At 40.2% G+C, this 27,865-nt stretch overlaps 1 long non-coding RNA gene across 1 annotated transcript; it reads left to right on the top strand.

The window, feature by feature from the left end:
- Positions 1-892: 892 nt before the first annotated feature.
- LOC138148767 (uncharacterized) lies at positions 893-27,755 on the top strand. The gene is made up of 6 exons (XR_011165151.1): positions 893-1,267; positions 7,031-7,108; positions 20,802-20,974; positions 23,536-23,776; positions 25,126-25,324; positions 27,034-27,755. It is a non-coding gene; the product is annotated as an uncharacterized lncRNA (long non-coding RNA).
- The last annotated feature ends 110 nt before the right edge of the window (positions 27,756-27,865 follow it).

Raw genomic sequence — 27,865 nt, 5'->3', positions numbered from 1 at the left:
CTGAAGGTCCTTCTCCTGATTGCAAGCTGACCTGTTTCTGAATTGAAGTGTTAAGTTTAATGACTATGTGTCTGAGAGTCTGCAGCCTTGGTTGTTGTTTGTTGTTGTTGTTGTTGTTTTTTCTGGAGGTGATCTATTAATTCTTTACATTAGTATTTCATTACCTACATTCAGAAACAGGCAGTTCTCTTCCATTATTTATTTCTGCCTTATAGCATTAAAGCTTTTTGCCCTGACCTATGATGCTCAGATTATCCCTATGTAACCTTCAAGATCAGTATGTGTTCCTTACATAGTAAACAAATGTTATTGTTTTGATGCTATTTGGATTTTTTGCTTCTCTTCTTTCAGATTGCTCTTCACTTCACAATTTGGATTCCCACTCTGTTGTTCTCTCTTTTGTTCCTTTGATAAGACTTGCCATCTCCAATTTTTCCTCTTCTGCTCAATATTTTTGCTGTGCAGGCCATAAATCCTACTTTGATAATTCTCATTTCTTTTTTGAACTACTTAGGAACAATGTATTACAGTTCCATGTTCTCCTCAAATTCCACAGTCTTCTGTCTCAGTATGTGTTGGATTGTTTTCCTTTGTTTTGCAGTATTTATTCATACATGCCTGAACTCACTAGATATGCTGGCCATATTTCTTTCTGCTGTTAATAATTCCCCTGTTGATTTATCTGTTTATGTTCAAGGTCTTTGAGTTTTCTTCTTCCTGAGATCTTTGGTAATTTCAGTCTCTTTTTTTGCCCTTTTATTTCCCCTTATTACTCATTTTCTGATTCTGACTTGCTCAGGTGTTTTCCTTAGGGGCCTGAATTTCAAAGCATCTCGGTCTCCTCCCATGCAGGGCAATTCACATACAACCAACGGCCTAAGTCTCTGTTCCAGTTGACTATTGGGTGGATGAAGACGGGCCCTAGCTGGTGCTGAGTACTTTCCCTCTGGCTTAGTGGAGTACTCCGTAGCCCCTCACCCTCCAGCACACACACTGAGCCCTGTCCCAGTGTCCTGTCCTGTTCCTTCTGTCCCTCAGTTTGAAGAACTGCCATGCCGGTGCTACGGGGTTGGTTTTTTGTAGTTTGAGAGGAGGAGGAGGGGGTGGGATGTGGTGTTGAGCTCTATTTCCAGCCCAGTCACGCGTTCTGCCCCTTTCCCTCTGTTCCTGGCTCTGCTGCAAAGATCTTTTGCAGCTCAGAATTCTGCCCACCTCAGAGCTGCCTCGGTGGTCCCAGTGACCTTCCATAGACTGGAGCACTGTACAGGTACGCTGGCTAGCTCTCCTGGCCCAATTGCTGAGGTCCTGGAAAGAGGGCAGAGAGATCAGATTGTGGGCTTGGGTTTTGTTCTGAGTGCATATGGGTCAGTTAGCGCAGCCTTGCTACCGTGCCAGGTTTGGAGGAGGGGTGCTAAGTGAGTTCAGCTAGAGTAATTCATGAGGTTGGGTTTTTTTGCTTGTTTGTTTGGTTTGGTTTTACCTTTTTTTTTTTGGATTCTAGTTGTCCTGAATCATGGACACAGCTGAAGTTTCTTTACCTTTGGTGCATAATGTTTGATTTTGTTGTTGAGTTGTTTTCAGTCATGTCAGACTCTTTGTGAACCCATTGGGGATTTTCTTGGCAAATACATTGGAGTGATTTGTCATTTCCTTCTCCAGTTCATTTTATAGATAAGGAAACTGAGGCAAACAGAGTTAAGAGATTTGCCCAGGTTCACATAGCTAAGTGTCTGAGTAGAAGTTTGAAAGGTCAAGAGCATTAGAGAAAATGTCGAGCTTTATATATTATCACATGACCCAGAAATTGTCCCCTTTGCAGTCTTAAACATTATTGAGGATCCCCCATTTTTATGGGTTATACCTAATGATATTTACTGTATTAGATTAGAAACATGTTAATATTATTATGAAAATAGTGTTGATTCCACAGACCCTTTGAAAGGATATTGGTGATCCCTAGGGTTCACTAGAAAATAGTTAGGTGATGCAGTGGATAAATAGAATACCCGGCCTGGAATCAGGAAGAATCATCTTCTCGAGTTCAAATCTGGCTTCAGACTAGCTGAATGACCCTGGGCAAGTAATTTAACCCAGTTTGCCTCAGTTTCCTCATCTATAAAATGAGCTAGAGAAGGGAATGGCAAACCACTCCAGTATCTTTGCCAAGACAACCCCAAATGAGGTCACGAAGACTCAGACACAGCTGAAATGCCTGAACAACAAACCACAGGAGTCCCCAGACCACAATTGGAGAATCACTGCTTCAGTTATACCTAGAGGTTTCTTACTGAACAGGAAATGGTTTCTCACTTATTTGAGTTAGGGAGTATCTCCCAAAATCCAATAAGAGAATAAGACTCTTAGTACCACAAGGGATCTTATGGAGATAATCTGGTCCCCTGTACGTCGTGAACTGACCTGGCTGTAGTTATCTCTTAACTGGTTGTAGTTGTCAGGACTGGAATCCTGGTCAGGACCTTGACTCCTGGCCTAGTACACTTCACACTAAATTGTATTCTCTTCCACCAAGTGAGCTAGCTGTTGACTTACACAAGTAGCCCCCTTATATATCCCTGCTCTGTCATAAGGGCATGCAAGGAGCAGAAAGAGATGGGGCAAGTTAAGCCAGAGTAGAAGCAACAGTAAAGAAGAAATTGAAAAGATGTTATGGAGGAGGGAGGGAAGTGAGTATAGTACTGGGGAGGTGTTAGTTCCCGAATTATTTACAAGAAATATCAGAGTCTTGAACCAGAATTGCCAGCCCAACTGACAATCCATGAGTGTGGGCTTCCTGGAGAAACAACAGTCTTGTTAACTTCCATAGCCCAGAAATTGGCAAGGCAAACGCCATGTGGAGCTGGGGGGAGGCGGGTGGGCAGGAGACAGAAAAGGAATGCTTTGAAGAAGTACCAGCCTCTTGTATTTCTGGAAAAAAGTGAGCATTTCTGTTTGAAATACAAGTATACTGTAATTCCAACATTTTCTTCCATAAACTCAGCAGCAGATCTGGTAATTATGCTTTTTATTTAAGTGATGTTTTTCTCTTGAGGCTCTCTGGGGCTTAATGATTAGTGAGCCAGAGGCTTGGGATGTTACCCATTTGAATTAAGTTTGCAAAAATGAAGAAAATATTAGCAAGTTATGTGGCTTTTCAGGAGATGATCCAACAGAACAATGATCATCAAGTCAGGACCAGACTCCCAGTCCCTGACAACCCAGAGGCAGAAACACCATGCTGCCTTTCAGGTCCTGAAATTAAAAACAAAACAAAACAAAACAAAACCCCTGCTGCTTAAATACTTTAGGATTTTAGAGAATTTATAGTACCCATTGAGTCAAAATTTTAAGCCTGACTTTCAAGCATAATATTAGACTTCTGACATTCACTGTTTCGATGCTGAGATTAAAGAGAATCTAAATTCTCTTTAACCTTTCTCAATCCTCTTTAATCTTAGTGCCTTCCCTCTGAGACTACTCCCAATTTATCTTGTATGAATCTTGTTTATACATAGTTATTTGCATGTTGTCTCCCCCATTAGACTGAACTTCTTGAGAACCAGGACAGTTTTTTGTATCCTCAATGCCTAGCACAGTGCCTGGCACCTAGAACGTGCTTGATAAATATTTTCTGTCTTGGCATCGCTTGACTTCTAGTTCTTGATATCATGATCTTATGAAAGTGTGCTGTCCTACTGCAAGGCATTCTGAGCTGTGCTTTTACTCAGGTGGACTCCCTATGGGTGGATTTATGGAGGACATGCACAGGAGTCTCATGGGATGAGTAGGAGTGGAGTAATTGTGATCTTTCTTGTTAGAGGAAATACCTGTATCTATGAGATTACAGAACTTTGCCAATGTGGTCCTTCATCTGGCCTCACATATATAACTACCCAGGGTTAGAGGTTCATGGAACTGAGGGAAGTTCAGGTGGGGTGGGGCTCATCAGCATCCTACTCTAACCAACTTGACTCATGTTGATGAGAAAATGTAGCTGCAAAAGGTAAGGCATCTCCTTTAGGTCAGTCAGAAGAATAGGCTTCCTTTTGCTTTCTTGCTCTTTGGGGAAATGAAATATCAATGTCAAAAAAGGGCTTGGGGGATGGAAAGAGAAATACAACCTCAGGGTTTTCCGGGGTACAAGTTCTTTCTATTTTCAACTTTGAGAAGTGCACAAAGACTATTACTGACCTGTTTAAAAGGATCTTTACAATTACTTGGTTCCCAGGTCAAACTGGCCTTGTTCCTGGTTATGAAAGCATGTTGTGGATTGCCACTGAGTGCCTCAAGGCTGCTGGAAGAAATCAGTTGGTCTCAAGAATTCTTTTCTGAAGGCTGTGTCATGTCGCCCAGGGAGCATGTCATAAAATAAATACAAGTCTGACGCACTTTGGGCTCAGTTTCAGGCCATTAAATAAACGACTCTATTCTTTGGAAGCTGTGCCTAGGATGAAGAGTTTCTCTGTTACATAAACATGTTTGTCTGATTTGAAAACATACACTATTGCTTTCTGAATTTTGAAACTTAGGGGGAAAGCCCCCTCACTTAGCATTTGAAGTGAGGGGGTTTTCCCCTTCAAGTTTCAAAAATATTGTGTATGTTTATTTAGATCCTTTAGTAAATTTGTAAAAGTCCCAAGAAACTCAAAACATTACCAAATTTCCCCCTTTCCCAATTAGATTCAATATTACAATTATGTTCCATAAAGGAGGGCATTGGTGCCAAGTTAGGGCTGCTGAGAAGATAATTATTATCATAGGATTTTGAGCTGGAATTAGGAGATAATGTCAGAAGCTGAGAAAGTTGTCACAGGCCAATGGTGTCTTGCTGTTCTCAGCTTGGGTGTGTAGGAAGTAAAGCACTTAGTGAAAAGAAGAGTTGGGGCAAAGCCAACCATATCTTTGCCACAAGGGAAGTGGTGATCTTGCTGGAGCCTTCTATCAACTACTGCTATCCTACCAAATGACATGGGAAGACTGCCCATTGTGGCTGCTATAATGCCACGGTTAATAAGGATTAGCAGAAGTAATCTCCTTTTTCTTTTTAAACAGTTTTTTTTTAATGGTTTTGTGAGTTTTATTTTTCCACGCTCTTCCTATATTCCCTTTCCCCACCATTGATCCTCTATTGCAACAAAGAAAAATAAGTTGTCTGTATGTCTTTGCCAAAATAGACATCTGGAGTCATTTGACCTCCTTGTTCAGTATTGGGCAGTGTGATTATTGTGAGTTAAGGGGCCTTTTGGGGTTTTGAGTAACTTTATTAGGGTCATTGTGTGTATTGCTGCCCTGGTTCTGCTTACTTCACTGAGCATCAATTCATAAAATCTTCCTATGCTTCTCTGAATTCTTCATTTTATTGTGATGTATGTATGACTTACATTTTTGTTGTTCATTTATTCAGCTGTGACTGACTCTTCATCATACTATCCATGGGATTTTCTTGACAAAGTTATTGGAGTGGTTTACTATTTCCTTCTCAGTAGATTAAAGCAAATGGTGGTTAAACAACTTTCCCAGGGTCCCATAGCTAGTAAATGTCTGAGGTCAAATTTGAACTTAGGTCTTCCTGACTCCAGGCCCAGCACTCTATGCACTGAGTCACCTAGCTGCTGTGTGCCTTATAGCACAATAATATTCCAATTTAGGGGTTCTTAACTTGGAGTCTGTGAACTCTTTTAAAATATATTTTAATAAATTATTTTAGGAGAATTGGTTTTCTTTATATTCCTATGCATTTTATTTTATGCATTTAAAAACATCATTTTGAGAAGGGATTTTATAGTCTTTGCCAGACTAACAGAGGGGTCCATGACCCCTCAAAATATTAAGAACTTCTCCATTAAATTCGTATATCCCAAATTGTTCAGGCACTCTCCAATAAATGGGCACTCATTTTGTTTCTAGTTTCTGCTACCACAAAAAGTATTGCTATGAATATTTTAGTACACATGGAACTGTTCTTTATTTTGTCTTTTGACTTCTTTAGAATACATGCCCAGTTCTGGGTCAGAGGATATGAACCTTTCTCTTAAGGTTAATCTATTTCTAGTTAAATTGAATGCACTTGGTATTCACAACAGGAGGAATCAAATTCAGATTATGCAAATTATTTGTAAAATAAATTGTGCTGGTTCAAGCTTGTTGGAGTGCCCCAAATCTGAGCTGCTACTTTCTTGCTTTGCTGCTGCCATGTTGGTAAGGTATACAGTTTGGCTCAGGGTGTGATGGGGACCAATATCTATGGCAAGGATCTGGAAATAAATTCTGAAAGTGAATCAAAACTCACCAAGATTCAGACCCTACTTCTGAGGGTCTAGAGATTTTTGAGGTTCTTAAATGTTTGTTAATAGAGGTATTATATTCCTTGAGGTTTGTAGACCAAAAGAGGTAACAGGTTTTCTAAACTCTTTTGGTCACTAACACTTAACCAGCTGGCAGCCAGATGTTGATTCCATTTTTTCTTCTTGGGTGGTGATTGCCTAATCCTTCCCAGCCTTCTTCAGTTTCACCTTGCCCACCTATTTATTACCAGCTCTATTTCAGAATAGCTCCAATACTTTAATTCATCTCAGTACTGATAACTCTTTATTTTAAAGATTTGGTTTAAACTCCTGGTGGGATTTAACTTTTTTTTTTGGCCTGTGATTTTAATGGTATAGAGAGCTTCTAGAGAGATACTTCCTCTGTCAAGTAAATTGGCAACTTTTCTGCAACTAATGGTTTTAGGGATTTTTGTAGCAACCTAAGAGCTTAAGTGGATCATACAGGCTTTTATTTGTTTGATCCCGTAAGCATTGTTGTTGCTTTTTTAGTGTAATTCCTAACAACAACAACAATAACAATAATAACCCACATTTTAAAAGAAATTTTTGCTTTTAAAGAAAAATAACTTTATGGCTATGGTCTGTAAGCAATGATCACCTACTTTAGGACACATATTGTTTAATCTTAAACAACCAAAACATTTTTCTTTTCTAGAAAATTACTGTGTTTTTGCTAGCATTTTTTCATTTTATCTTTTCTTATCTAGGAAACTCAGGCCCCTGGGTTAATTGGATAACAACCCAAGTGTGAAGGAACAAGGTTCCACCAAAAGAGTATCACCATGGTAAGGTATATAATACTCTGCATATAACACCTGGGAGATAGGAGGTGCCAAATGCTGGGCATAGACCTGTGCTTCTCACCCTGAAGGGGTGGGGGATGTCTCTGTCATGCATTTAAATTGCCTTCTTTATTCCAAGAAGGGGTGGGAGACACACAGTGAGTTATATTTGCTGGGTTCCTGGTCATGTTCTGAATGAACACTGGTAAATACAGGCACATAGAAAGAAGTGCAGCTGTCTGAAAATAAGCAATTAAAGGACTAGCAAAGAAAACCAAGACTTAAAAAAGCTAGTTCATCAACATCATATGAACTTGAATAGACAAATCTATAATTACCTTGATTTCCTTCCTTTAGAAGTTCAGAAAGTTGCTTATTAATGATGGATTCTGATGGCCCCAATAGTTACTATACCCTCAGCTCTGTGTCTCTAGTATAAATTAAAGAGAGAATGGCAAAAACAATGCCAGTAACTGGAGCCAGATCCAGATGTGGAAACAGTTCTAATTTATTACTTACACATCCAAAATTGAGTTGACAGCCTCAATGATAAACCAGCAGTTCTCATGAAGCCTAGCTATAGGGTGGGCCATTGAAGGGATGGCTCATGTATCTAGCCCTACCCATCCTATAAGCTTTAAATTCACTTGAAATTCTTTGTCTGCAGCCCAGATCACCCAACCATGTTGGGAAGGAATGGATCTAGATTTTAGGAACTTCTGCAGATCCTCTCATTTTTCCTACTTCTTTACATTTCATTCTAGTCCTCTCTTTTTGTGTCCTAGCTTCTGATTATATCTCTTTCCTCCATCTTCCCACCATTCCTTTGGTTCTCCCCTCCTTCTAGTCTGGGCCATACCATCCTGAACTCATCTGATCTAGTCTGAAATAGAGGTAAGGCAGAGTAGTCCCTGGTTAGCATGTGGTTGGGAGACCACCTAGGAATGCCAGGTGCTGTGGGCTTTGAGAGAATGAGCACTGGAGGTAGACTCAAAAAGACATAGACTTGAATCTTCCTTCTAAATTTACTGGCTGTATGACCCTGGACAAATCGCCAAACCTTTCTGAGCCTCAGTTTCTTCATCTATAAAATGAGGAAATTGGATTCCACGGCTGGACAAGTCACTTAACTCCACTTCCTCATCTATAAAATGAGGCGTTTGAACTCAATGATCCTTTCAGTTCTAAATTCACATTTCTGTAATCATTATGGACCCAACTCTGAATGTTATTATTGATGCCTCTTTCTTTCTTCCATCATTGTTACTTCTCAGTACTCTCCTTACCCCTTCCTTATTCCCATTAGAAATCCCCTTTAAGGGGACAGTTAAGTGGCCCAAGTTCAAATTCAACCTCAGACACTTACTAGCTGTGTGACCTTGGACAAATCACTAACCCTGTTGCCTCTTCCCCTGCCCCCCCAAAATGACAAAAATGAACTTTGCTTTATAAGTCAGTCAACAAGCATTTATTAAGTGCCTATTATGTTTAGGTATGGCTACCAAAAAGTTTTTTCATTTATGGATAAAACATAGACTGACACACAGTCAAAAGATCTAGGTTTGAATCTGGGCTTTGCTATTTATTAGTAGTGTGATCCTCGTTGGTAGGTCACAGCTTTTTTGAGCCTATTTCTTCATTTATAAAAAGGAAATAATAATGTTTTGATTTTGTGAAGATGAAATAAGATAGTAAGTTGTAAAGCCAAGCACGAGCAGCTTTCCAGAGGACTGCTGCTGTGAACAGCTTCAAGGTTCTGATTATACAGTATAGTGAACTCTATTTATTCAGTAATAAACTGAGACAAAACATTGTCAGAAACCAAAGTACAACATTCACAATGTTATGTTATGACAGAACAACTTATCATTAAAGTAGCCACATAGTTTTCACCAAAGTGGTCATATAGTTTTAAACAAAATATATCATTCAGTAAGTCCTTAACTCAATCATCCTTAAGGAGCAATCCTCCTTAAGAGACACAAAGTACAATCATTCAGGAAGTCCTTAACTCAGTCATCCTTAAGGACTAAGCCTCCTTAAGGGACACAACGTACAAATGTCAAATTTCTCCACCCCTAAGTCATATTGTCTTAATCTCTCAGTCAAAAAGTGTTCTTTCTTCTTGATTGGAGATTAGTTTCCAATCATCCTTAACTCAAATCATCCTTAAGAAGCAAGCCTCCTTAAGGGACACAAAGTACAAAGGTCAAAGTTTTCCACCCCTAGGCCACAGTAAATCATGATCTTCTCAGTCAGCATCAAGTACCCAAGGAGAGGTCTTTTCATCTTCACTTGAGGCTGGCTTCCAAATTCCATGGTTCTTCTTCCATGGTCCCAGATCCTACCTGAATCTACCCAGTTGTCACCTGGATTCATAGGTAGGAAGCTCTCAGCTCCTCGTTCAGTTCCTTGTCTAATTCCTTGTCCAGTTCCCATTCATATTGAAGCTCAAGGTGTCTAGTCCACCTCAAGTCCTTCACAGTTTCTGTTTCTGGGAAGACAAAGCTTAACAGAGCCACAATAATTCATACATATGGCTGGCACCATCATCAATTCACTATCTGCCTGTGAAATCAACACAGACCCATATACAAGGTCTGAGAACTCAACACAAATTGTCAGTACAGTCCCAGGACCTCTGAATTCCCCTCCAGGACTTTTGTAAACAGACAACAAGAAAATCCTTTTTCAGGGCTTCTAGAAAGGTCCCAGGGCTCCTGTACAAAGTATCATAAACAAAAATCAACACAAATAGAAGAGACAAACAGAGTACCTGGCCACCACAAAGTTCCCCTTCTCAATTCTGCCACCATAAGTGCTCTCTTCTCAGTTCTGCTCTCTCCCAGCTTGGGCTTCTCTTTATATATGGTCATTAGTTCCTCCCTGTTCTGCCCCTTTCTGTTGCATCACCAACAGGGGTTCACAAGTTGTGGGGGTTCACAAGTTCAGTTTCTTAACAAAAACTTGATATATTCATGGGCAAGGGTTAAAAGAAACTTGAACTGAAACAAGGTACTAAATAATTAAATAGCTGAAACAAGGTGCTAAGTAGTTCTTTGCTGGCCATTACATATATGTACAACATTGTATAAATGCCTTAACTGTTATTGACTCCCTGGTTACTTTTGTTGTTGTTTTTGCTTTTTTTGGAGGGGGAAGGTAGGGGGATTGGTGTTAAGCGACTTGCCCAAGATCACATGGCTAGTTTTTTGTGTTAAGTGTCTAAGGCCAAATTTGAACTCAGGTCCTCCTGACTCCAGTGCCGATGCTGTATTCACTGCACCACCTAGCCATGCCTCCCCCCTCCCTGGTTAGTTTTTTAAAATATCATCTATCATCATCTATTAAAATATCATATAATCAAGCAGTTATTCTGGTAGTCCTAAGCTCTGGGTCCATTTGAGCCCCAAACCCGGTAATTTTAGAGATCCCAGCTCTCTTTACCTGATAAGCAGAAGCTAAATGACTTCCCTAAATCCACAGAGCTAATAAGTGCCAGAGAAGAAATTAGAACTTAGATCATTATGATAACAATACAAGCAGTCAATCAACCTAAGATCATATAAAAAGTAAATTATCCCTATTGCCTTCAATCATGCCCAAGTCGGAACTATCATTTAAAACCTTCCTTAGACTTTATCTTGCCCTCAAACTAACAGCCTCTATCTCTTCTCCCTTTTATAGCCATCCATCTAGAAAAAAAACTGTCTATACTCGATGTCTTCACTGCCTTTCCCCTTGTTTCTCAACCCTTCTCAGTCTGCTTCAGATCTACCTGATTATTCAACTGAAACCACTGTCTTCAAAGTTATCAGTAATCTCTTAACTGACAAATCTGATGGTCTTTTTTAGGCCTCATCCTTCTTGAATTCTCTGCAGCAGCTGACATTGTTGACAATAACCCTGTACTGCACACTTTCTTCTCTCTTGATTTCATGACACTACTCTCTTCTGCTTGGCCTATTCAACTGCCCCTTCTCAAGTGTCTTCTGCAGGTTCATCAGCCATATTCCCAAATTGTAAATGTTTCTCAATTAGCTTCTTTTCATTTCTCTCTCTCTCTCTCTCTCTCTCTCTCTCTCTCTCTCTCTCTCTCCCCCTCCCTCCCTCTACCTCCTGCATCAGCTTCTATGATTTTAATTATCATCTCTATGGGGCAGCTAGGTGGAGCAGTGGATAGAGCACTGGCCCTGGAGTCAGGAGGACCTGGGTTCAAATGTAGTCTCAGACACTTACTAGCTGTGTGGCCCTGGACAAGTCACTTAACCCCAATTGTCTCCAAAAAATAATAATAATTATCATCTCTATAGCAACAACTCCTGGATCTACATATTCAGTCTTGGTCTTAAGCTTCAGTCCAGCATCACCAGTTGCTCATTGGACATTTCAAATTGGATGTCCTGGACACATCTCAAACAGTATATCTAAAACAGAACTCATTGTTTCTCCCCCCCCAAAACTCTCCCCTCTCCCCAAATTCCCTGTTTTTGTCTTTTCCCAGTCTTCCAGGCTCATAACCTTGGAGTTGGCCTCCATTTCTCCATCTCCCTCAGCTCACAGCTGTCAAATTTTGCCATTTCTACCTTTACAACATCTTTTGCACAGGCTCCTCTCTAGTCACATAGCTACTCCCTGACTTCCTCAGGCTTTCATTACCTCTCCCCTAGAGTATTGCAACTTCTTCCTAATTATTTCCCTGCCCCAAGTCTCTTATCACTCCAGCCCATCCTCTAAAAGCTACTAAAATAATTTTTCATAAGTGCAGGTGTGACCATGTGATTGCTTCCTCTACTTAGACAACTCCAGAGGCTTCCAGTTGCTTCTGGAATAAAATATGAATGTTTAGCTTTCAAAGCCCTTTGTAACCTCAGCCCAATGTATCTTTCCAACCTCATTGTACAACATGCCCCCTCCCATCCTCTTTGACCCTACTAACCTGGCCTTTCTGTTCTTTGCATACATTATACCATCTCCTGCCTCAGAACCTCCTTTTCTGGCTTCCCCCCATGGCTGGAATGACCTTCCTTCTCCCTTCCACTTCACTGATTCCCTCTCCTTCTTTGAGATATAGTCCAAGCACCACCTTCTCCAATCACCTTATACTTTATATTGTAGTTATTCTCTTTATATCTATTCTGTATATGACTATATATGTACTTATTATTTCCCTCAAGAATGTAAGTAGAAATTGTTTCAGTCATTATATTTGTGTCTCCAGTACCTAGTATAATACAGCAAGGTTGTGCAGTAGATAGAGCACTTCAGCTTCTGACATTTACTAGCTGAGTGACCTTGGGCAAGTCACCTAACCACTATTTGCCTCCATTTCCTTATCAATAAAATGGAGGTAATAATAACATTTACCTCCTAGAGTTGTTGTGAGGCTCAAATGAGATAATATTTATAAAACACTTTGCAAACTTTAAAGCATTATGTAAATGCTAGCTATTATTTTTAATACTATTTTATTTTTTCCCCAATTATCTGTATAAACAATTTCTAACATTTCACTTTAAAAAAATTTTAATTTCCAAATTATATCCTTCCTTCTCTGTCCCTTCCTTGAGACAGTAAGCACTCTGATATTGGTGATACATGTGTAATCAGGTAAAACATATTCCTATATTAGTCATTCATGGAAGAAAATTTGAACCAAAAGAAAGAAAGAAAGAAAAAGAAAGTAAAAAATAGTAAGCTTCCATCTTAGTCAGGTGCCATCAGTTCTTTTTCTGGAGATGAAAACATTTTTCATCATGAGCCCTTTGGGATTGTCTTGGGTCATTCATTGTATTGCTGAAAATAGCTAAATCATTCACAGTTGTTCATTATATTGTATTGCTGTTACTGTATATAATGTTCTTCTGGTTCTGCTCACTTCATTTTGCATCAATTCATCTAAATCTTCCAGGTTTTTCTGAAATGATCCTGCTCATCATTTCTTATAGCACAACAATATTCTATTACAATCAAATACTATAATTTGTTCAGTCATTCCCCATTGAGGGGTATCCCCTCAATTTCCAATTCTTAGCCACTACAAAAAATGCTAGCTATTATTATTGTTAATACATACTTACTGGTTTATTGACTGAACATTAGGAAAACAATGAACATACTTAATTGTATATTAAAACCACCCCAAACCACATGGTCACATCAATAGAAGCAGGAAAAAACTTTGATAAAATGTAAAATTCATTTATGCTAAAAACACATAAAATATAGGCATAGAAGGGATATTTTTAATATAAGAAAAAGTCTAAATTTTATGAGGAGATGACTTCCCTTCTTTTCTGTTCTTTCCACTTACATTATTGCAATCATTGTATATACTGTTTTGTGGGACCTTTGGCATTAGTTCATATAAGTCTTTACATACTTTTCTGAATGAATTCTTCATATTTTTTTTGTTTTTTTATGTGAGGAAAATGTTTATATTTAAATTTAAAAGCTAGCATCATTTGTAGGGGGTATACATGCAAAAGACTTAAATGCACATCTTTCCCTCCTCTGTTTGTGTAGCTGGAGGACTATGAGTGTGAGATATTGCATATACTGTCAGGCAATTGATGCATTGGTTGACTGGTTGATGAACTACTTCCCTGTCCCTTCCCCCCTTTTTAAATTCTTTGTTACAGTATATGGCTTACTTGGAGATACATTAGAAATCAAAGTAAATAAAAACAAAAGTTATTGTATTAACCTCTCTGGGTTACTCCCCCAACTTGGATTTACTCAAGCTGACTATATTCCCTATAGGGTGGCTACCACCTTAGGTTCTTGGGGGTACCCTGAGAGTATCTATTCTTTCTGCTACAGTTTATAAGCCCCTACCAGTGTGCTTCTCCCAAACAGACACTAAAAACAATGGGTTCTTTGTTAAGACGTTCACTAAAATAGAATACTAAGTAGCTACAAAACAGAAACCTAAGTGAACTGTCCCACAAAAAAACAGAATCTGTGGAAAGGGAGGGCACAAATTTTAAGTACAATGGTGAGACACACGTGTAGCGAACACATATGGTCAAGGCATCTCTCACCTGTGAATATGCAGTGCCTCAAGGTCCTATCTGTCCTCCTCGCAAAGCACCCCCTTGGGTAAACTTTATCTGTAGGGTGAGTCACTCAGCTGGAGTCTCTGACTTTGCTCCTCTCTTAAGTTCAATTCTCAGTAGTCAGAGCTACCTCTCCCTCAGTCCATAGAGAGTTTTCTTCTTTGCTAACAGAGCTCATATTCCTTGAAGCTGTCTTGCTTCAAGTGATTTCCTTGCTGTATCTGCATCTTTCTGGAGAATGTTCATCTCCGCTCTTTCTATGTGTCTCAAACTCTCTTGAAATGACTCCCCAGCTACTGAATGGGGTCTATCCTTTTGGATAAGTAGCTTCCATTTTAGTTGCCATGTCTGATGGGGGAATGGGGGAGAGGAGAAACTCCCTTCCCCTTATTTCTGTCTTTTGTTATAGGTGCAGCAATCATACTCTACAGCTGTTCAAATTCTTGAATTGCTTTACAGTTGGATTGTCTCAGAGGCTTAATTATTTAAAACTCCCAGACCTGTGGCCCACTATTTTTTGCCCAATAGCCAGACTTCCTTTGATTCCATTAGAGAAAGATATTCAAATTTTGCAAAGAGACCACCTTATTGTCCGTGATTGTATCCTGCAAGTACATTAACTAAGCTTGTTGGGGGTAGGGGATAGGGGAAAACCAAATCTTTCCTCCCTTATAGTTGTTGTTTTGTCATTTTCAGATGTGACTCTCCATGACCCCATTTAGGGTTTTCTTGGCAAAGATACTGGAATGATTTGCCATTTCCTTCTCCAGCTCATTTTACAGATGAGGATACTGAGGTAAACAGGGTTAAGTGACTTGTCCAGGGTCACACAGCTAGGAAGTGTCTGAAGCCAGATTTGAACTAAGGAAGATGAGTCTTCCTGACTCAAGGACCAGCACTCTATCCAGTGTGCCACCTTGCTGCCCTTACAATATCAGTTTGCTTTTTTTTTTAAGCAATCGGGGTTAAGTAACTTGCTCAAGGTTACATGGCCAGGTGTTTCTGGGTGGGTGCTAAGTGTCTGAGCCCAGGATTCGATCTCCAGGTCATTCCGACACTGGAGCCGGTGCTCTTACTCTCTGTGCTACCTGGCCACCCCTACAATATCAGTTTTAAGTTCCTTCCCTCCCTCCTTCCTTCCTTCCTTCCTTCCTTCCTTCCTTCCTTCCTTCCTTCCTTCCTTCCTTCCTTCCTTTCTTTCTTTCTTTCTTTCTTTCTTTCTTTCTTTCTTTCTTTCTTTCTTTCTTTCTTTCTCTCTCTTTCTTTCTCTCTTTCTCTCTCTCTCTTTCCTTCCTTCCTTCCTTCCTTCCTTCCTTCCTTCCTTCCTTCCTTCCTTCCTTCCTTCCTTCCTTCCTTCCTTCCTTCCTTCTCTTTCTTTCTTCCTTTCTTTAATTTTGAGTTGATAGGGTAGAACTAGATAATGAAGGGCCTGGAAAGCTAGACTGATTTTAGATATGATGGGCTGGGCAGTGGATACAGGGAGTGGGGGTGGGATTTTATGGATTTTTGAGCAGCGGAATAATACTGGGACAATAGCATTTCAGAAAAATTATTCTACCTGGAGTATGAATAATTGGATTATAAGGGAAACAAATCAGTGAGCCAGGACAAGAAAAATATTGGCCTAGAGCAAGAGTTCTTAACACAGGATTCATGGGTAGCTCTAAGACAGTCCATGAACTTGGATTAGAAAAAAGTTTTATCTTGATTTCAATATAATTGCTTTCCTTTGTAACTTTAATGAATTTTATGTGCTTAAAACCATTATTCTAAGATGGAGTTCATGTTGTTTGTTGTTGTTATTTGGCTGCCTCCAACCCCACTAAGGGTTTTCTTGGCAAAAGTACTGGAGTAGTTTGCCATTTCCTTCTCCAGCTCATTTTATGGATGAGGAACTGAGGCAAACAGGGCTAAGTGACTTGTCCAGGGTCACACAACTAGTAAGTGTCTAATGCCAGATTTGAACTCAGGAAGATGAATCTTCCTGATTCGCAGATCAGTGTTCTATCCACTTGTACATATAGCTTCCAGGAGGCAGGATGACCCAAGGAGTCCATAAGCTTCACCAGACTGCCAAATGTATCCATAACACAAAAATGATTAAGACCACCTTGTCTAAAAAGATGAAGATCTTGACTAGATTGGAGGCAGTGGGAATGGAAAGGAAAGGATGAGAGAAATATTAGGGAAGAGTGCCTAGTGAAAGAGGGATTATGCTAATGCCACATGGCTGCGATCTGACCTTCCATTCTCCTAGGAGGGTGCTCAGAATGTAGTATGGTGGACACAAATCCCCTCTCCAAACTTCTTAGATAAATCATTTAAAGGTTTTCTTTTCTACAAGTTTCCTTGGGCTCAATTATCAGAGTTACAGTTTGGAGGATAGGGTCTAAGACGTCCACGGAATAGTACATTGTACTTTCTCCTCTAACAAGCATAATAATGTGAAAAATATCCAACTTTGGGCCATCCTTTGTTTTCCTGATCTTCTGGCCCATCAGCCATCCAGCCCTTTAATCACAATTACTGCAGTTAGAAATATCTCAGTCATAAAAGCAGTCCTTTTTTCTTATTGGCCTCTTCTCCCCTCCTCCTCAGCCCCTCAAGGCCTCCAATTATGAACCAGGAGTCGTCTCTGTTAATGTTAAGTATAGGGTAAGCCATTCCCTGAAATGGAGGCTGCTTGGCTCTCTTGCTTTCAGTCACCTTGGTCTAGAAAACCAGGTGCTTCCAACATTAACTGTGCTCCATGCTTGGCACATGCTAACACTTCTGACTTCTTGCTGCCAAGAATATTTTATTTCACCTCCATAACGAAATCCAGATTTTTCAACTGAAAGAAAAATCTTTCTTTCTGAAGTCTGCACAGGGTGCTAAATAATGACACAACTTAATTTGTGCATTTATTCTTTTAAAAATTGTCATTTATTTGGAACCTTATTAAACATCACACAATTAAACTCATTTTGCCACTATATATACTTAGCTTTATTAATTTCAATGCATAAAATATTATAAAATTTTTTTCATTTTATTTTTCAATAATGACTTGTCAGTTACTTCTGTAGAACACCCAGCTTGAGATTGCTCCTTGGTCTTTTGTGTTGGATAGGAATTGGCTATATGTGCCTTTTGCTTTTTGGTATTTGATTCTGAGCATCAAGTGAGGATTAGGCAGCTGGGCTCTCTGGGCTCCTTGACTTTGAACTCTATTTCAGGGGCATTTTTTTTTGCCAGTTACAGATGGCTTTGTTCTTTCTGGTTCATTTTCAGTGACGCTTGGGCAAGAAATTGCCCCATTTCCCAGCATGATTTTGCCAATCTGGGAGCTATTTTCTTTGCTTTCTTCCTCTTTGGCAAACCAGCCCCCCACTTCCCTTCTTAGAATACTGCCTGCTTGACATGAAAAATGTACTTGAAAGATGAGCTTACTGGCTAATTAATTAGGAGGGAAAAAATTCCCAGTTCCTTAGATATGAAATGATTAATTACATAGGCTTTAAGGCTGTCACACTTTTGGAACTATATTTCTTTGATTTAAACTTTTTAGCAGCTGGTTTTCCACTTATGTTTGTGTTTTTTGCTTGTGCAAGGTTGATTTCCTATATGCCTGGTCCATTTCACAGCAAATGTCCCCAAACAATGTTTGCCCTATTTCATTAATAAGGCTGTGTCATTTAGGTGGCCACAAATGAATTGCTTGTTCAGGTCTGCTCTCAACACAACACTCATTTGTCTCCAGCTCATGCCATTGCTAGGGCCTGTTTTCCTTGAAATGAGTTTGAACACACCACCTGACTCCATTAGTACCCACTATATTGTGGCAAGTTTGTTGTGATAGGACTCTGATACTTTCCAAAGGCAAAGAGTGGATCCTGATGTCTGAGGGTTTTTACTCTTGGGTTTCTGGTTAACAACTTCTGAAAAGCATGTTGTTTGGCCCAAGTCCTTAGTCTTTCCCTTCCTGGTTCATTTTTATACCAAAGATCTTAGAATACCCTTTGTTTCCTCCCCCCTCCAGAAGACTAGTACCACTAGCAGCCAACATGGCACCACTTAATGTACCTGCATTCAACTTGGCTGCTGCTAGGACCCCTCTGCTGAGATTCCTCCCTCATCTCTTCTGGCCAGCTCTCTCCTCTGTAGGGAAGAAGGTGCTTCTGCAGCATACTTCAAAGGATAACCCAGGTGTCCTAGGCAGCCACTGTATTTTTTTCTTTTTCTTTTTGCTTTTTGGAGGGCAATTGGGGTTAAGTGACTTGCCCAAGGTCACATGGCTAGTTTTTGTGTTAAGTGTCTGAGGCCGGATTTGAACTCAGGTCCTCCTGATTCCAGGGTCAGTGCTCTATTCACTGCACCACCTAGCTGCCCCAGTCACTGTACTTTTTAATAATAATAGCTAGAATTTATAGAACTTTAAGTTTTGCAAAGTACTCTACATATATTATCTCATTTGATCCTCACAACAACTCTGGGAGGTAGTTACAATTTTTATCTCCATTTTACAGATGAGGAAACTGAGACATTGGTTAAGTGACCTGCCCAGGGTCACACAGCCAAATTAGTGTCTGAGGAAGGATTTGAACCTAGGCCTCCAGGGCCAAATCCAGTACTCTATTCATCATACCACCTAGTTTGGGGCGGGGGGGGGGGGGGCTGGCATTTCCTCTGGAGCAGAGATTACCTTTCTCTCTGGGATTTCTCCTGGGCCAGGGCTAGGGTACAGATCTCTGTCATAGCCTTAATACTTAATCCCAAATTAAAATTATCCAAATCATTCTGGCTTTCACTGAATAGCCAATGATAGACCCAGTAGATGCCTCTGTGGCTCATTATTTAGGTTTTGATAGCTTAGAATGAGTATAAATAGCAATTGTTTTCTGTTCTGGTCCCAAACTCTGAGGGTCAGGTTGATATCTTTGGGATGGTCAATTGGGCCACCCTTTTGTCAGAGTTCTTAGCTAGCCCTTAGTCATTGAATGGGTGTGGCTTCAGACAAATAGACCTGGGAAAGACCTTACTTTAGAAATGCTAAGATGACTGACTGTAAATCTGGATCCTAGCTGGTCATCTTGACCTTTGCCTTGCTACTGGACAGCAGACGACTCTGGAGGAGAGATCAGAGCTGATGACTTTGCCTCATTCAGATCCAAGTCACATTCAGTGCCGTCTCTGGGGCTCTTCAAGGATGAACAACCATAAGAAGCTTATCTCAAATTTAGAACCAGTCCTTAGCCTAAGGAGATGGGACATTGACCCCCATCATTCTCACTGTAGTGCCCACCTGTTCTGGGCCAGGCTTAATCCTGGGGTAATGTGACATGTAATGTATGGGGTTAGGTTCCCTTCTCTCTCTCTTTGGCTGGTTAGACATCTGCACCCAGGTGCCTCAGAGGAAAGGGCTGGACCTAGAATAAGGAAGACAAGTTCAAATCCCATCTCAGACACTTACTAGCTGTGTGACTAGACAATTCACTTACCCTCTGTTTGCCTCAGTTTCCTCAATTGCAAAATGGAGATACTAGCACCTGCTTGCCAAGGTTGTTGTAAGGATCAATTATTTTATTTATAAAAGATAATATTTATAAAGTGTTTGTTTATATATTTATAAATGTTTGTTGCCTTCTTTAATTTGTGGCTTATGTCTAGGGTCTCCCCAAAGGAGTAGGTATACAATATGAATCAGGCATACAACAGTAATAAGAAATAGAATTCTAATAAAAATGAGAAATAATAAAAATGAGAAAAAATGAGAAAAAGAGGATACCAGGAGTTTTTTATAGATCCTACATGTAGTTAGGAATTAAAATACTTAGTAAATTCTAGAGATGCTTTTTTATAAATAGAGAGGTTTGGGATTGAGATCGAAACGTGACCCCACAACCAAGAGCAGTGTTAGTAAAGAAATTAGAAAGTTTTTGGCCTCTCAAGAAGACAATTGGATCTCTTTTGCTTTTCTTTTCTTTTCTTTCTCCCTTCCTCCCTCCCTGCCAAGCCCAATCAGGACCTTCTTTCTCCTGCCCCTCTGACTTCCTTAATTATCTCCAAATTACCTTTCCAGGCTTTTCTCATAATACTCCTGCCACATAGTAGGTGCTAAATGACTTTTGATGACTTATAAACATTCCCCACTGACGTGCTATTTCCTAAATCACAACCCTTGAGTTTTCCAAACCTCCTCAGTGTTCTTCTATTTTGCAATTTTGCTCCTGAGGGTCCCCCTTCCCACCCACCCCCAATTGTGAGCTTTCTCTCCCCCACCCCAAGACACATTCATGTCATCCAGTCTAATCTACCTTTAAGGCCTAGATCAAATGTCACCTCTTTCCTATATGCTTCCCTGATCTGACAACCACAAGTATTCTCTTCCTTTTGTGGATTCTCATAGCGCTTTTTGGGGTCTGTGTCTTCCTCACTAACATACTACATTTTATCATGTATTTATCTTGTTTCTTCCTACTAGACTGTAATGATCTTCAGGGGGAGACTATGTATTAATCATTGATGTATCCCTTTCAGCAGTTTGAAAGAATATGATTATTTGTAGGATTTGAACATTTTAAGTACCCTGTTCTTAATTTTAAAAGCAAATAGATTATTTAATATTTTTAAAAAGCTAATTCAATATACCTTTTAAGTTTATGTAGACCTTAACAGAACAAAGGAGTCCTTATCCCTGGTATACAAAGAAGACCCACAAAGCCTCTTAGTTTCAAAGGATGGTGCACAAGTTTTTAGCCAGCCACATTGCCATTTGGGCCCATGGCTCCAGCTTTTCCCTAGTATGGTAACATCTACTTTGAAGGCTCTGGTGAGTACCAAGGAGCAGACCCTCTGACTGAATCAGACTCCTTTTTCTGAAGCCCCCTTCATCCTAACACGACAATATTGGTGTTACCTGAACCAGGTCTAATGTCCAGGAGAGCAGTTACTGAGGATTCACAGCTTCTAACTGACACCCAACAAGAGATTTATTCTTCCCAGTGACAGCATGTTAAAAGGAATGCTGGCTTACCACCATTGTCTAGCTAAATTACAACTACCTGCATATGTGGAAATTAATGGAAAGTCATTCAATTACAACAATATTTGCATTCAACATAAAAATAGGTCCAATAGGTCTTTAGTCGTTCTTGTTGATCTGAAGATACACTATGTACAAAGTCATTCCTTCTGCCTCATTTAGCTTAGGCTCCCATGGTGCTGCTCACTCCCCCCCCCCCCAGCTTGTAGAATAAATGACACTTTTACAAGGCACCTGAAATCAATTGTTATTCCTTATAAACAGAATTGCTGCTTCCTTGAAAAGCTAGCAGTCACATGTCTGTAACCCCATCAGCCTCTTGGCTTATTTGGCTAAGCAGGCCGGCTTTCCTCTATAGGAAGTCCCAGGCCCAGAAGGAAATTTAGCTGGTAGTGTGACTTATGTTGCTGTTATTAGGATCAGAACATACCGCTAGCATTCATTTTTCACAAGATTCACACAGCACAGGAGGATGGTTAGTCCTGTAATCATTTTCAGACTAGCAGGCCTTAGGGGTCCCTAAGCCTTCTGTTGATAGTATTAGCTCCCTGACTGGTCTATCCTAATCCTACCCTGCTTCCTTCCTTGAGGGTTATGAGTTACATCGGTTGGTCAGTCAACAAACATTTATTAGGCACTTAGTATTTTCCAGACACTATGCTAAGCCCCGGGAAATACAAAAAGAAGAAATCACAGTTTCAGTCCTGAAGAAGTGGACAGTCTGATGGGAGAGATAACATGTAAATAAATAAGTACATACAAGATATGCACAGAGTAGATGGAAGGTAATCAGAAAGGGGGAAGCATTAGCACTTGTCTGTATTGTTGGAAAGGCTATAAAACTGTCTTCTGAATGAAAGGCTTACATAAATCCAATCTCATTAATCTTCTGAAAAGGAATAATTCTCCACTGTTTCAGAAATAATTTTTCTGGAATGAGAGTAAACAGTATGGGAATTACCATTGCATGTGTTATTAGATTGGTTCTAAAGAGCAATTAAAATAAACAACAAGCAGAGTGATTTTTAAAATCTGAGAGAAGATTTGATGCAATCACTCTGTCCTTTTAAACACCTGATCCCACCATTCCATTCTCTGCTTCCAGCACTGAGCTGGGTGCCAGGAAATGCAAGGCATCACTGGGATGTACCACAGCAAATGTTGCTGAGGGCACATGCCAGGGAACAGCATCTTGGCTAAATGCAATGAGAAAGAGGATTCTCAGGGCTGACCCACCCAGTGGACAGGCAGATTCCTAAAGGAAAAGTCCTTCTTGTTACTGAAAATCAGCAGCAAGATTGACCGCTGGTGGCCAGTGGGAAAGGTTGGCAGGTTAGTTAGGGGTCTGGCACTGCCTGGAAACCAAAGAACCCTTGGGTGCTAGAGAGGTGAAGTGGCTTCTCCCCCAGATCAGGGGTTCTTAACCTTTTTGGTGTCACAGATCCTTATGGCAGTCTGAAGAAACCTTTCTCAGAAATTTTTTTAAATGCCTAAAATATATAGGATCACAAAAGAAACCAATTATATTGAAATATAGTTATCAAAATGTTGGAAAAAAATGCACAGATCCTTGAATAGGAAAGAATCCCTGTATTAGAATCATTTTAATGTGATGTCAGAGCCACTGAGAATTCACATTGGAAAAACTCTTTTCACGTCTTGCCCAGAACTTAATAGGTGCTGAAGGCAGAGAGAAAGTTGTTTATGGATTCTGGAAATTTTTAGGTTTTTCGCCAGTCAACAATACACAATCCTTAAATACAGTTGCTTCCTACTTTAGTCACGAAGCTAAATAACTTATTTTGACTAAACAGATAATTTGGTTTGGGGTTATTTAGCTTTTAAACGTGTTCAGAAGATTTCTGAGGTAATGTGTGCCTTTTTAAAAAATGGTGGTAAAAGGCAAACACAGAAAAAATTCGTCACAAAAAGAGAAAACACGTCTAGAAATGATTACTCCATAAACAAAACATAAGCGCACACAGCAATTTCATGTTCTCTCTCCACCCACTCAGCTGCTCTTAATGATTCAAGAACAGAGCAGCTTGGGCAGATTTACAGGGTTTGAGTTACTGACATCTGTGCTGAAATAATGCTATGTATGTTCACAAAGCAGTCGCTCTTGCTTAGGGAGAAAAAAAACCCAACCCACCTTAATTTGATTTTTGCATTTACCTTAGTTATAACAGAAACAAATGCAAGGATTCATTAATTTCAAATATCAGATTATCAAGGCATATTCTGTTTGCTAGAGTGAAAACGACTACCCATCTTGCAGTTTGGAATGATAAGAATTGCAAAGGTTACACATACATATAGATGCATCTTTTTTTTTTTTCATTCTGCAGTTGGAGAACTGAACTTATGAAGAAAACTTGCTCTAGGTTATTTAGCTTGTTGGCTATTGAATCATTTGGGACTCAGTGAAGGGCAGTGTTTTCCTGCGTATGGAATGGGCGAAGCTTCAGAACCAGCCTCTTGATCAGAGCTCTAACAAGGGCATGCAGCTGGACACCTTGTGCCCCTGAATTTAGAAGACTGTGAAAGCACCTATAGTCTTCTAAGCAGTAGAAACACCCCATTTCCCAGGTGAGGTCTAGCTCTCCATTTTGCACTTCTCCCCACCTCCAACAGTCACATGGTTGTGTGCTGTCAGCAACAGTGTGTGGAGGCCACTGGTGCTTGAGGGATGGTGTCATTGTTAGATCACATGATCCGTACACACACCCCAACCACTAAACTCTCCCCTCCCTCTCTTCCCTGGGTACTAACACTTGCATGCTCCTGGACACCTGTATCTCTCTTTGATAAGGTACTGGTAGCAGCTGCTTGTAGCAGTATTGCCAACCCAGATGGGCAGATGCCCTTCCTCAGTGACACTGACTGCACATGATTGTGCATTCACATAAACCTGTTCAAGAAGGAAGGAACCCCCTGAGGTTTCAGGTCTCATTCCACCTGGGAATGTGTTGAGAAGTGGTAGAAAGCTTTCACTTATATTAGGTTGTCATTACTGCCAGAAACACAATCCTGCTCTCCTACGGCCTCCTTGAAAAGTTCATTTAAGGGCATGTTTAGTGTTGCTATTCCCTGAGTGTAATTTGTGCTGCTCCAGTGGCAAAAATGGCTTCAGTCCTGATATTCTGATTTGGACTTTGAGTTACTGGCTGTATCCCTGACATCGAGCAGACTCCCTGTGTGGTTTAAATTTAAGCAAGTCATATGTGCTCTTTCCTTCTCTTCAAGTGAGATGAACCTTCCACTTATTCATTTATCAGATTTCGGGGTCCAAAAGTATCCAATCTACGAGAAAAACCACTAAGGCAGGGCTTCAGACCATTAACCATTTATTAAAGGGACCAGGCCCCTTCAGTGAATAGGACCTCAGATCTTTGTTACAATCTGTGATGCCCCCTTTTCCCAGTGCCTTACTTTTATAGAGCCTGATTCCCAGACATTCAGAAGAGGCAAAGTAAAATACAGTTTCACTGGATGATAGACCTTGATTTTGACCCTCTAGGAGGTCCAGAAATGATGCATCAGCATGGGTGGTCACAGGATGAGCAAGGCAATGGTCACCTTCGCTAAGTGGTCCTAAGACGGTTCCCTCCTTGTGGTGGGCAAGAGATGATGGTCAGGAGGCACAAAAATAGATCAGGGGACTTTCCATATCTTGTCAAAACATCTTACCCACTCTAGGTCTAGCCAGCAGCATTCTTGTTGTTAGGCAAGTGAATTTTGTAACTAAAGTATTGGACCTGATATAAAATAGAATATATCTAATCTTCTATAATTGTTCCTATGTCTGAGATATATAAAATATGTATTAATGTATGTAATTCCTATACTCATGTTAGTTGACTAAAATGACTAATTGTATATTACAAGATGAGTATATCACTAGTAATGCTAACAATCGTTGTTCTTTGTTTTTGAAGAAGACTTTGGCATCAGGGAAGTGATGACATGACTTGCAGTTGACTTGGATTTGAGTGAAAGAGGGCTGTGCAAGGTCACCAGCCTCACTTTCTTATCCAGAGCCATCCAGATCCAGTGACCAAATATTCTTCAGGATGACTGGAGATGACCCAGGATGCAATGGGGGACCCTGGCCCTTTTAGACTAAGGCCTTTTCAGGTACTCATTTAGAGTGAGGTAGTGCCCATTCAGTGAATAGGCCAAAGTCATGGCATCACTTCCCTGATGCCATGGTCCTCTTCAAAAAAGGACAAACACAACCTGTTGAGTAGACCGAGCTGCCTGAATGGGGACCGAGCGAGACAGCTGGGTAACGCAGCTTGTCCTCTCCCTCTCCTTTTCTTCCCCAAAGGAAGGTACATTTTGATAGTCACAAGCTGCCCATGTAACTTGGAGTTTACTGGCTTTACTGATTTCTTTCTTTCTTCCTTTCTTTCTTTCTTTCCTTCCTTCCTTCCTTCTTTCACAAAACCTTACACCCAGTTCACTCTGAAGCTCACATATTAGACCACAATAGGTGCCTGCCCAAGTTCCATTTAATGGCTGTATTTTGGGCCCTGATGGCTTAGAGAGAATGTCAACAGTAACTGTTTCTCTTTGGAAGAGCACCCTGAGGGTCTTCCAAGGGGCCATCCCTTGACTCACTTAATCATTACTCCTAGAAAACATACTGAAGTAATTAATACTGAATAGAGCAAGATAGGGATCTAATTAAAATCATCTCAATCAGACTATAACCCTTTCCACTTACTGTATTGCCTGTCTCCACACTCACCTATTTCTGGGACTTGAACAGTTACAGTCAATCCCCATGTCTATGCTGGTGATCTCATTCCATGCAATGTTTCTCTTCTTCCCATTTCATCTTGTGTGTGCCACATTTAGATAATTGATCCTAAATGCTAATTACTACTTCTGTCATGCTGCCCTATTCCTATCAGCCCTGTGGTGGCTCCTCATTCCTTCACACCATGGCTCTCCGGAAAATATAGGAGGGAGGTGGTGGAGGTTCTCCCAGGAGAGAAAAAAAGGGCCCCAACGGTGGAGGTGGGAGAGCACTGAAAACAAATTTCCCTATTTCGTCAACCCTGCCAGTGAGTGACAAGGTAAAATCATCTACCATAGGCTGCTGATTCCAGTTATGTACCTTTTCCTTTTTAAAATTTAATTTTTCAACTATTTTCATTCCCTTCCACATCCCCCTGTCGAAAGGGGGAAAAAATTAACTCCTTGAAATAAATATGCATAGTCAAGAAAAACAAATTCCCACCTTAGCCATGGTAAATATATACTTACCTACATATATATATGCATATATATATGCATACACACACACACACACATAACACATTCTGTAGTCTGAGTTCATTATCCATCAGGAGCTTGATAGCATGCTTTATTATCAGTGCTTCTGAATCATGGTTGGACATTTCTACAAATTTCTTAGATGTGATATATTTATGACTTATAAGGATGCAGCAGGACATCCTGAGAGGGGAACAGGTAGAGTTGAGACATCTGGCCATTCCCATCCACTTGCCCCTAATCAGCAATGTGAACTAATACATGCAACAAGAAATTTTGATCCAACAAACACTTTTAAGTGTCTGTCATGTGAAATAACAAAGACAATACTAGCCCTGAAGAAGCTCCTTCTCTCTTTGGTCACCAGTCATTAACCCTTCACACTCCCAATCCCAAATCTACAAAGGAAAGGGAGTCAGTACTACTTGTCCTTTGGTTCTAAACCTGAAACCAACCTCCTATGTAGCCTCAGAGTTCTTCAGCAAAGTCTCAGGCTGTGTCATCTTCCTTCCTCCTTGATCTGTCCCCACTGCCTTTCTTTTCATTCCGTTTTCCTATTCCAGATAATCTTCTGAGACTCCATGAAGGCTTCTAGGACCAAATGGAAATGAAGACAGTTCTCCTCACTCTCCTATACCAGGAAGGAGCTTCCATAATCTGTACCATCGTTAACAAGAGCTCTTGTAAGTTTTTTGGTACATCTTTTCCCAGAATGTCAGTACAACTGTGTTTATGAGTATTTGTCTTGGTTCTTTATTTCATCACCCTTCATGGACTGTGTTTCTGGGTTGGTTTCTCTAAATTTATATAACATTTCACATAGTCATGTGCAAAGAAGCTTCTAGATAGTTTGTTGTAGTGAAGAGAATCTTAGATTCTAGAATCAGAGATCTGGGTTTTAATCCAGGCTTCACCAAATACTAGCTGGGTGACCTTTGGTTAGTAACAGACCTCTCTGAGACTTAGTCTCCTTTGTAGTACTTACATTCCCTACTCTACAAGGTTGTGAAGAAAATGCTTTTGGAAAAAATAAAACACTTTTGAACAGTAAAGCACTACCTTCAGTTTGAATTACGATATGAACACATTCCTTTATTAAGTAAACTCTAAATCAGGATGCTATAAACCTGTTCTAGTAGAATGCTAGGACCTAATGAGCACTTCATGGAAGAATTAGATCAGTCATTAATTTGGAGCGATATACTTTTATTACAGGCATGTTTTAACATCATGCAATGGAAAACTTGACTTCATGGGGACATGCTGTTGGTAGTAACACAGAGGGGAAGGTTATAATCAGAGAAGCCATGACAGGATGGGGCGGGGTTGACTTGGTGTCCCCACTTCAGGGCTCTGATCACTCCTCCCAACTGATGTATGAAATGGCTGTGGTAT

This window comes from Petaurus breviceps, unplaced genomic scaffold, assembly GCF_028583685.1.
Source record: "Petaurus breviceps papuanus isolate PSGF00001 unplaced genomic scaffold, PetGlider_PUasm1.0 90842, whole genome shotgun sequence".
NCBI classification, from domain to species: Eukaryota; Metazoa; Chordata; class Mammalia; order Diprotodontia; family Petauridae; genus Petaurus; species Petaurus breviceps.
Note: the sequence above shows the minus strand (reverse complement) of the source record. Positions and strands in the feature narration are given on the sequence as shown.